The sequence below is a fragment of the Anthonomus grandis genome, chromosome 7, assembly GCF_022605725.1.
Source record: "Anthonomus grandis grandis chromosome 7, icAntGran1.3, whole genome shotgun sequence".
NCBI classification, from domain to species: Eukaryota; Metazoa; Arthropoda; class Insecta; order Coleoptera; family Curculionidae; genus Anthonomus; species Anthonomus grandis.
The window spans coordinates 10,085,471-10,098,086 of NC_065552.1; positions in this window are offsets into that span (position 1 = coordinate 10,085,471).

Below are 12,616 nucleotides of genomic sequence, written 5' to 3' on the forward strand. Positions count from 1 at the left end.
GTTTAAGTGTATTCATTTCTAATAAAGATAACAAACGGAGTCCGATAACACGAAAAGGATTCTATTAGAGCTTCATCCTTTTGATATCTGAGACATCTGGGATAAGTGAATCGATGGACCGCACAAGCAAAAACTATTCCATGCATTGTACATAGAAGACTGCAATAGTTATAGAGCGAGACACTTCATGATCAAACGGAAATGGTCTAGATTAGCAAAACTATCAAGAGGGGCTACCCGATAGGTCAGAGAGACACTAAAACTCATGAATGGAGTTGAAATAGACCACTTATCACTGGAAGAAAATGATAAATATTTTAGAGACCAGCAAGCATTGAAAATTCAACTGAAATCAATGTAAGAAAAATTAAAATTTAGGTTTAAAAAAGACTTCAACTGGTTTTAAAAATCGAACTGGTCGCAAAAAATACATCACGGCTATTGATATTTGAGCGATGCCCGTGGCGGAGTCTAACTTTGGCGTGTGGCAATAATGAACCGATACTGACTTGAAAGAAATTTCCAGATTAGTACGCATCATACTCACCTCATACGAAAGCCCTAGACTCTCCCCTATGACTCTATAATCGTAGACAAAATGGCGGATAAAGCCTCTCCTGTTTGAAGGCTCGTCACGTGAAACAAAAAGAAAAATTAGTAAACTATTTCAAGAGCTCCAAGTTACCGATCCTTAATATGAATGAAATGAGACAGCAATGGTTGAGTAAAGAAATCCGTGGTCGATTAGCAGCTGCACTTCGCGATGATGCCGTCTACAAGGAGGACAGCTCCTTACTTAGGTGAGGTTTGGCCGAATCGCGAAAGAGAGAGTGATATATCCACCCTAAAGGACCAAGCTGTGGCTACAAGATATTACATCCGACATGTACTGAAGCAAAATATGTAAAGTTTGCGGTCAGAATGCTGAAATAGGCACAACGATATGGCCAAGATTGTACAAAGCAATATATGCTATAAAAATAATATAATTAACAACATTTTACTTTATTATAACTACAATCCATACTGAAAATGATCCTGTTAAGGTTTACTGGGACACATTCATTATAATAGATAAGACAATTTAATGTGCTTTATGTACAAGGTGTTATAAAATTCGGTGCAAATATTTTAAGAGCGTATTGTTGGAGTCAAAATGAGACTCTTTTTCCCAAAAACGTGTATCCTAAAATGCACCCCCTCAGAGGTACAGCCCGCGAAAATTGCTTGAAGAAAATTATTTAAAAATCTAGACCATACATCATATATCCTCAAGCTGCCTAATCCTGTCAAAAAAACCGAATCTTAATCGGCATACCCAAGTCGCTAAACATCTACAATGGAATATCATTTAGGATGAGCAAGTTCATGGATGGATCTTTCAAAGCAAAATTAAACCAGATATTATAATCAAAAACAAGAAGCGGAGAACGTGTTAACTCGTAGTAAGTAGCAATCCCAATCACCCAAAAAGAAGCAGAGAAATACCTAAAATAGAAAGATTTATAGGTAAAAACTCAAAGGCTATATAATATGAAGACGACAATGACACCCGTCATAATAGAAGTTCATCAAAATCCATTAAAAAATTAAAAAGGTCATCAAAATCCATTGACCCAATACCTGGAAAGCATAACCTATTGGTGTTAGAGTCAGTTGTTCTGACCACTGGCCACATAAGACGGAAGGTACTATAATACTGGAGGAAAAAGAAGTACCACCCCAGATGCACGGTAATGCTTTAAATCAACCAGAGATTCAATATCTATATGGACACTGGAAAATATTGATAAACATTTACATTTTATTTTTTTTGTAATATTTCTTTGTTATATAGCGCAATGATTCTTAAATATCTTATAATTTTGTTTTGCGATTTGCGCTTGCAAAACACAATTATGCAAAAAGTGTTTATCTTTGACTAAAGCTTCAGCGATCGATAATCTTTGTTTTGGTATGATGGGATATGGGTGTGACTAGCTAATAGAATATATCAAATTAATATGTCAATTTTCATTATTTTATGATTACTTTCTTCCTTTCTTAATTTACAAATTTAAACTGTTTAGTTTATATCTTGTATATTTGCAAAAGACATTGTTTGTCTTACTAGTTTTTGCCAAGTGTTGTCAACTTACAACCACTGCGCATCCAACCCTTTACAAGACTATAAATTATGATCTCAACCTTCGGCTGATCATTTATTTTAGGTCTGAACAGCTAAAACTAAAGGTTCACCCAAATATGTTTTGCAAAGGTCGTTTTATTTCGGTACGACTTTGCAAGATTATCGTGAAGAACGGCACGTACTTTTTTAATTTTATCATCTCTTTTGATACCTACATTACAAACAACAGGTTACAATGGTTCCATTGTTAAGTCATTGGTATAGTCATAAAAAATCTATTTTTACATTAATAGTAATGTAGTTCCCGTCGTAAAAATTAAAGGCATCGATGAAGCGATAAATGTATTTATGTTCAGTAAAATTCATTTGAAAAACGTCATCGCATGCACATTGCACACATTATATATTTTATTTTTAAACACTGCTAACGATGGTTTTTCACCTGTTGATTTAATTATTTATGTCAACAATATGTGGTCTTTAAATATTAGCGATAATATGTTTTAAGCTTAGTAATCATACAAATAATAATAATGCTATTAAGAACCAAAATTGTCCCAAGCTTCTCAAAATACAGGATAACAAGTAAGTAAACTGTTGTTTTTATAAACTATATTGAGCGAATAATTGCCTCAAAGATAGTTCCCCAAATCAAATGGCACTCCTTTAGTTAAAAAGTTAAAGATAAGTCTTAGGTTAAATCCAGGTAAGCAAAGAAAAAGATAAGAGCGTCGCCATGGAAAAGAATCTTACTTTATACTTATTCACGAACACTTCACCAGCGCAGACGAAGCAAGCAGCGTCTACTATGAAATTGAAGAACCAACTTTAAAATAGTTTCAAAGGAGTGACAAGTCTAGTACAAAGTATACTGGATTCAGGATAAAATCATAAGAAATCCAAACAAGCCAAAAACTTCAATGGCTAATAGGAAGATACTTGGAGTGAACAAAAAACATCTATAGTGCTTGATGCATCTCAGATGACAAGTCCACTTAACGGGTTGGTAAAGAGACAAAGCTACTTAAGATGCGATAGTTTGGAATCATATTTTATATTATCCATAGACAGAACCTACTTAGCTTTTTCTTATACAATGAAATCCCTAAATCAAGATATGTCACTTTCTTGTTACGACGACATGGACTGCTTCGAAAGCAATAAAGATGAACTTAAAAAGCTTTGCTGGAACTAAAGTTTATTCACCTTGGTTGATCCAACATTTAAATCACTTGATTCAGGTGAAAAATATAAGTAAAAACTACATAAAACGATGATTTGATATTTCTTCTCGCTCTTTCTCTCTCTCTCTCTCTCTCTCAGATTCGACATTGAGTTTCAGCCCAATTTGTCACCTTTTGGATCTTAGGAAGTGAAAATTGAGAGAAAAGTGATAATATTTGCAAAATCTCGAATAATACCTTTATAATAAAAATAGGAACTAACGTCACCTACGACTGATATCATGGGAAGAGTCTCAATAAAATTCTTGGTATCTTATCAAATATCGCGAAAAATATTTAAAAAGCGATAACTTTTTATTGATACTTTTACTACATATTAATACATAATAACAATTGAATTATTACTCGGAAAAAAATATTTTTATATCATTATATATTTATTGATTGTCGTTAAATTTATTAGTTTTATATTATGATATATTTTTACAAATCATAGAAATTTTATGATGTTTGCTTCTAATAATAATTTATGATTCCTTAAAGAGCTTGTAACGATCTTTTAGTGCTACATTACATAGTCAGTATCTTTGGAAGTGATTTATATTAAGTTAAAAAATAATAAAAATACAATGTTTACATACATGACCTATGAAACTTTAAATTTAAACAAAATTCCATTTTTCTTCTTTGTCTTCTTCTGAAACCTAAAGATCTGTTTTTTTTTGCAAAGGATGTCTTAATCCAGTGAATTATCTTGGAGAATAGTAATAGTTTAGTGATTATTCTGTTGGTTTACTGAATGTGATTGTTATTTTATTAAAAATTGGCTAATTTATTACTCCCATATCTTATAAGTTCCTTGAAGGTGTCATCTACTCTTAAGACTTGTTTTTTTAGGTGCTCCAGCAAAACTTCTACCATCGTTGTATAATTTAATTTTGAAAAAATGAAAAGTTGAAAAAACAAAAATTTAAATTTCTTTTGAGAGTAACTGAGAGAAAATACCTTTCTTCTATATTTTCACGTGAAAACAATAAAACTTTCTTATTGTCTAGTAAAAAAACGATTTTTTTTCCAGAAAAAGGCCTTAAAAATTACTTAATAAAGCTAATTACTTTTAGGAAAAAAACAATATCTAGTTTTCGATAAAAATATGTTTTCTGAAACATTAACGAATTGGCCTTATCTGGTCAACAAACATCGCCACAAACTTTAAAAATAATTACAAGTATCCTCTATTAATAACGGTCTATAATACATTAATAACGTGCTATTCATATCCCGGTAAATTGACTCCTGCAATTATTTACTCATACCTAATTAATGGAAGTTTTACAAATTAGTCATTCCTTTTTCCTTGTTTTTATTTTCTAATGTCAATGGAAAATTTTCGAATATCGCTAATAAGTGGGCACGACTCGTATACGTTCATACATCGAGAGGCTTGCCAACATGCATCTCCTATGAATAAGTAACACGATCGGTTACAGAGGCGTGGGCACAAAATTTGTTTCAATAATTAAACTTACTTTATAAATCAAATTTTATTTATTTTCTTTTGAAGCACTAATGTACAACACTGCTGGTCAAATAATGGTCTATCCCTAAAAGTTCCAAAAACGCTTTCCTAAAGATTACTACAAGTGGTAATAGTGAGATTAGAGTTGTAACGAGAATACTTGCTTATGCAGCAGAGCTTCTGCGTACTATAGTTATTAACCTGTATTTATGTAGTCAACGAATAGGGGGCTGTCTAAATAAAGTGAAGATTTTTGTATTAAAAGAACTAGCAATGGCAGATTCAATATAGTAAACAAATTTGGAAAATCTCCCTAACTTTTTTATAGCTAGCTAAAAGATTAAGATTATTGATGTCGATTAACATTAAGAATGCCGGAAATCTTTAAAAATTTAAAGTCCGAAATAGCACTAGATTTATTAGTTCACCAATGATGTATTCTAGTTTTTTTACTTTTATATACGCGAAAAATCTAATACATTGAGATATTGAAATTTTCGTGAAATAGTTTTTACCTAGTTTTGTGCTTTTCTAGGGCTGCTTTTTTACATTAAGATATTTAAAAACTATAAAGAATCATTAGATTGCTTTTATGCTCCAGATGGTTCTGGTAAGGATATTTTCCAGGCAACTATGAACCGGATGACGCCGGTTCGAAATAACTTTGTCATGTTTAAATTTTGAAGATTTGTCCACTAGAGAAGAAACAAAAGTAGATGGTCCCGCTGTTTTAATAAAAAAAGTTTTTGAATTATTTATTTCTCACTGTTAAAAATTTTATTCGATAGGGGAATATGCTTGTGTTAATGAAATGTTAATGTTTTTTTTTTAAATATTTTTTGTATAAAACATAATCATTAACTCTAAGACGCCAGGTGTCAGTAGATTTCAAGAACTATATATGTGTCAGGTTAAGAGTTAATATTATTTCTAATACAAATACACACCTTCAAATTTTGGAATAAATAAAAAACGCTCTACTATTTATAATATTTTGTATATAGAATACGGGCACCTCACATATATGTTAAATAAAGATTTATTAAGAGTGCGAATTTTCAGTTCCTGACTTTAAAAACTATTTACTGAGTCCTTCAAATTCAATTTTTTTGGCAAAACATTACAATTTTTTATATTAAGAAGTGAAAGGATACTACACCTTTTTGAGGTCATTTAATTTCGTCACCACATTTTTAATTCTTTGCATTCCAATCCAATGGAAAATATCTGCGAGTTTTTGACTGATTTCAGAAAAGCGTATTTTCATATGTTTACAGTACTGTCAAGCATGCGACAATTTCTATAGATAAGCCAAAATTGTTTTATTTCATTAAAACTTGTCCCTGCACAAAAATCAATATCGTCATTTTTAGCATGACCTATATAGTCAACATTACTGCACATTGATTCAATTAGTTAAAACAGATTTTTTTTCTTGGATGATCCAGAATCTAGGATAACGTTTTTTTTGCCATTTTTTAAATATCCTATGGGTATTATACCAGAATCATTTAATATTCTTTGTTTCTTTTACTTTGCAAAATCTTTATACTTTCATATATTATTTTTATTGATGCTCCTAACGTATTTGTTTTGCTCTGCAATTGTTTGCTTAATACTTTTGGCAATACTTTTGCAATTGTCAAACAATCAGTTAGTAAAAATAGATTAACTAAAAACTTGCTAATTTTCATAGCAGATTAAAGACCAAGCATCTCCACAACTTTTCCTAGTTAATTTAAGTGCACTTATTCGCAATGGCTCGACGGTGAGTGCTCGGAAAGTGAAAAAATAAAGATTTTAAAACAGCGAGATTAAGTCTATGGGCCATACAACATATAATATAAGCTGCTTCAGGATATTTCTCTTTAATTTTTACTTCTATGCCATTAATCTTTCTCAACAACACTTGCACCATCATAAGATGTGCAGTTATTGGTAGATCTTTTAGACCCACTTTTTTCAAAAATTCTATAATCAAATTACATAAACTTATTGCGTCACGTTGTTGGGAACATTCAATGAATTCGAAAAAGCATTCTTCTATTTCAAGATTATTTGTCTATTTCATGATTATTGCCCTCTCCCAACTTCACCACTACGTCACCGGTCAACACCACTAAGCACTGCTGGCCATAAAACCTGCTGTAGACCAGTACATCCACTCATGCGCACCTACGGCGGATTTATGTTTAAGAGTTTTAAGAGGTTCTCTTAATAGTCGGTGAGGTAGTTACAGAAAATCGCCGTGGCTTACTTGAGGGTGCTGCCGGAGATACAGGAGTATAGTCCGTTCAAAGATATACCGTTGATCTTTCGACCGCAAAACCCTAATTATCTGTTAGGTCATAAAAAGACTGAAAATTAACATATTTGGGGTCAGAGCTGGATTAGAAATTTAATCTTTATCTGCATTGCAAAATATTAAGTAGTAAGATTAGTAGCAACGAATGTAAATATGCGGATATATTTCTTACCTGTGCTTAGTTCGATTTAATATTTACCTGCATTGCAAAATATTAAGTAGGTCCGAATTAAAACTTGTGATGTTAGGTCTGTAAGTATTATACCTATACCTTAAACCTTTACATCTCAGGGCACCTACCTAGGGTCTAATATAAATAAGAAAAAATTGAGTGTGACAATTTTTGTGACAATTGAGTTCTATTAAAGTTCTTTACTAGTTATCTTAAGGGTCTATTGTTGTAAGCAAGTTATTTTTTTGTGGTACTATAGCGCAAAAATGTGGGAACTATGAGTGGTTACTGATAGTCGGCCATCCTGTAGTAACACCTTTAGAAGAAGGTATTTAAATTCAGATGCTAAAGAAATAATAGACAATGTTTACCAATCTTTACTATCAAGAGATTTTAACTCCGGCAAGGCTGCAGCTGAGACATGTGCTTTGACAAACACGTTTTTGTCTACAGTTGAGAATATAATGCAATTTCCAGAAGAAAGCAAAACGACCTGGCTCCGGCTCCTTGAAATGTGTGGAGGAGAGTAATTTGGATCTATTAACACAAATGTATCAGATGTATGAAGAACAATCAATATACCTACTGTGGTTACCCTAAGACACAGACTAATTAAAAATGAAACAAATATTTCTTACAGCCTATCTAGCTTAAGAAATATTTTGCTTAAAATTAGTTATAAGTATAAGACAATTATTGGACGCCAAACAATAATGGAGTCTCAACGATTACGGGAATGATGGGATAAATATTTAACGGCTAAGACAATATAGGGATGAAAATCGACCAATAATTTACCTTCATGAAACTTGGTTCGACACTCATAATACTGCACAAATAGGATGGAATGACTTCTCAAAAAAATGTAACACCAATGCACTATCAAATAAAGGAAAGAGGATAACAATTATTCATGCAGGCTCAAAAAGCGGCTTTGTTCCAATTTGTCTACTACTTTCTGCTAAAAATATAGCAGATTCTTCCCTGGATTACCACCACAGCTCCTCATACAACAGCCTCACAACTTTTTGAAAATTGGTTTGAGAATCGGCTTCTTAAAAATATTCCAAAAAATAGTGTTTGTGTTATGGATAATGGTAGTTAATCGTAGTAAGAGTCAACAGTATATCTTTGAGTGAAATATACGTGAATTATTTACTTTGCGGCAAGAGTTCACATAGATGCATGCACGCTACGCATGCGTATACATGTATATACCTATAAGTATATGTGTGGCCGAGAAATTGACCTATAGTCTATTTTTTCGACCACTGTTATTCTAAATGTTTTAATATCTAAGTAATTTAGACCTATTTTCCGACCAATATGCATTTTTCAGAAAAAAAGTAGGTCACAAAGTTTGCATAGTTTTACGCATTTTTTTTTTTTTTAGTTTTTTGTCCACAAGACTACGATTCTCGATCGCATTGCAGGAAGAAGATCTGTACTCTAAAAAAACCTTCCATTATTTACACCGATTATTCACTATAGACGACAAAAAAAGATTAAGGATTTCCCATCACCAAACAGTTACTGATAGATACGCTTTCCAAATTAGCAGCATATACAGACAAAACCGTGGTAAAAACAATGGACCGGGGCAAACATAGTATAAAGGATTTTTAGAAAGACCTCTAGAGATTTTATTAAAACCTTAAAATATACACAGAAAAACTATTTTAAAAGCAGGACCTATGATTGAATTGACTGAACTGGATCTATCTATTTTGAGGCTCTATCTTAAAAAGCAAAAAGTTGAGAGTGAGCAGTGCAAAGTTAATTGGGAACTAATTGTTTAGTCTTCAGTAAAACAAAACGATTTATTAATTAAAGACAGAAACATTAAATCAGCACTAAGTCGTAGTGTAGTAAGTCCTCCTAGTTAATTCATTGGCTTATTGATGAAATTCAGTAAACAGAATTTAGTAAATTATCTAAACTATACATCGATAATAAGACTCTAAAGGTTTTAATATTAGCAAAACGAGAATTAAATAGAACTGTGACTTAACTCCAAACTTAATAATTAATGTTTTTGATAAGCATCTTAAATATCCAAGGCTTCTATTATCCATAAATAGAAGCAAAGGAAACAGAATCTCCCAGGGCTATTTCTTTAAGCAAATGGTGAGAATATTTAAATAAAACAAATTAAACTCATAAAATACTAGAGGAAATAGAAAGAAGGAAATAGAAAAAAGAGGATTGGCCAAGGAAAATAATCAGAAAAAGAAAATGCTTTTGTATTTTGTCGATAATAATAAATTAAGTTCAAATTAATTAACTTATAAAATATTTTATCAGAAGCGTTATGACATATTTTATTTGTATCTGTTATTGTTTTAATGTGTTTTTGGTCAATACATAAATTTTAATAAACTGAGTTTTCAATTTAATTTCAATTCATTTAATTTTTGTTTCATTAGAAAACGGCAGGTATCTAACATTTATAATATTTAAAAAACGCAAACTACGGATGGTCGCGAATTAGCGATATCGTAGTTTTTTTTATATTCTTACTAAAATTTTACAGTTTATGGAAGGGAATCTTAAAAAATTTCAAAAATTGTCAATTTCTAAATCTTTATGCTTTAGAAAAAGTTAATTCGATTGAGACGCTTGATTAGTTATGTTTTTATAGAGCTTTAGAGTGAGGTACTTGGTTAACTGGTCTCAACCTATTTACCTGAAGCTTGGAATAAAAATTAAACACATTTTTGAGAAAATCTCTAAAATTCAGTCCAAAGAATGAGAAAATAAAGTGAAATTATCTGAAGATATAGATATTACTTCTAAAAGCCCTATAAATTGCGAAAAACTATTGTCAATTCCTAGAAGGCATTGAATATCTGGCACAAAATTAAAAAATGCTGATAGTAGCATTTTGATTCTTAAAAAATTATAACATATATTCCATAAAACTTTACTACTACGCCTATGAAGAATTCCTTGATTAGATAGAAATACATTATGTGGCATTCCCTGTTATATCTCACCAGCTGAAATTTAGCCTGTACTTCTATAATTAGCATCATAAGTCTGATGGAAATTTCCACTCGATCTCATGTGGTTAACTCGGCACATGCCTTGTATCGGATATACTGCTTCATTGTTTCAAATTAATAATAAGATATTTAACCATATGAATAATTAGTTTGCTTTATACCTTATTTATGTTTGCTTTTTATTAGATTTTGTAAACATTATTTAAGAGATATTTTAAATAAGTGTAAAAATTTGTCTTTAGAAATGAATTTTAGAAAATTTAAATGAGGCAAGAGAAATCATTAAAGTGCAAGGGAAAATTGATTTATTTTAATATAAAAAACTACTATTTGCAGCAGATGCCATCTCAAACTTCAGACTTAATCCCTTTCAGCCTTGTTAAAAAACTCCTTGTTAAACTCCTGAATATCATAAGTCAGAATACTCGCACATTCTGTCAATAACTTTGTAACAACGGATATCGGGCTATTGTCAAAAAGGTTATGTGAAGACAATCTTTCTATTTAGTGTAAGGAACTAGCTTCTAGTATAACAACATTTAAATGCATTATATTTTTGGTTTCTGAAAGGCATTTCAGTAATTTCTATTTCGTGAGTTTTTCTATTTTTTGCTAATTGACAGAATGACTTAAATATTGGTATATCAGTTAGATTTTATTATTCGTAATATTTTACATACCTGTGTAACTCCTCCTTTGATAAATGTTTGTTTTTTTTTTTAAATTGGTAAGGCGATTTGTAGAGCGAATATATTAATATTATAACTCCTAGGTATATAGGTTTACATACATGCAAAGAACTTGTGTCAATTCTTATTTCTTCTTTTTGTCATAACTTTCATTTATATCTTGAATAGAATTTTTAAAATAACCAATTTTTTAAAATTTATTCACCATATTGGATTTGCCATTTTTTATTACTCTATCATACTTTAAAACAGAATAAATTTGAAAATATTACATTCCTGTTTACTCTATCTATCACAATCTTGAATTCGCTATTTGGAATTTTGGAAACTACAATTACGTCTCGTAAGCTATTGGGATCTAGTGAACAAAATTATTAAATATTACATTTTAAATTTTGTTCTATAGTTAACCTACCATTTTAAGTTATTTAAATCTTCATTTTATACAGACTAGTCGATGAGAGAAAGAATAAGCATTAGAATTTTTTATGATAAAATAAACTAATATGAAAAAGTTACTAAAATACATATCTAAATCTTGTAAAGCATATGGGAATTAGGGCTTTTTAGGAGTAAATAAAAAGTTTCACATTATTTTTATTGTCAATATTACAGAGTTGGTATATATCTTAAATAACTAAATTAAAAAAGGAACCAAAATGGGTATATTTTGGTCTAAACAGAGAGGAAAATTATTGAATAAGGCTAAGCATTTAAAAGCAAAGCTTAGCTTGGTAAGCATTTTCATCTTATATTGAATCGCTAGAGCATTTAATAGTCAAACCTTAATTCCTTTTAAATTTCTATGGTTTGGCTTTAAATACAATAACACTGGATAATTTATTAATAATAAAAGTTCCCCTCTGCATGACAGCATCTAATTAAATGGTTAAATAATCAATAAGCGGACCGAATGAACGTTATTAAAAGTAAAACGTGCAACCTTGATATAAACAATCATGCGATGTCTACTAAGCATAGCAATTTTTTAATTAAACTATTTTATAACTTTTTTGAAAATAAATTCAGAAAATTTTAAATTATTTCAAATAGTATGTCAGAATATACCACAACGTGCACCTTGGAAACATTATATTTATCAAACTGTTTAGTTTCATTCTAGAGACTGCCACACTAATTTATGGTTTTTCCTAAAATTTATAAAATGCATGGCAATAAAATTGTAATTCTAAATCAAGGATTTTCTAATTGAAACCTCAGAATGTTAAAGAGTCATATAGCCACAGCTTATTCATAAGCATGATACGTTTTGGTTTAACTTTATATGAAAAACAACTTTAGCAATACCATAGATAGATAGACCGATTATCAATAGAATGATCAGGGCAATGTCATAGTCACATGATTATGACAATACTCAATTATATTTAAATCTATACAATTACGCTTTCAATGCACTATTTAATATGTTTAAAGAAATTTAATAATATTTATATTTATAATTTTAACAAATTTACTTTTTCCAAAAGTTTCAAATTTAAAAGTCTTGAAATACATGCCACATACACCGATTTCAATAAGGCTTTTGATAAGCTGAACCGCTCTACTCCCTCTCTATGGACTTTTGGCCTTTTGTAAAGAACCAGGTAGTCT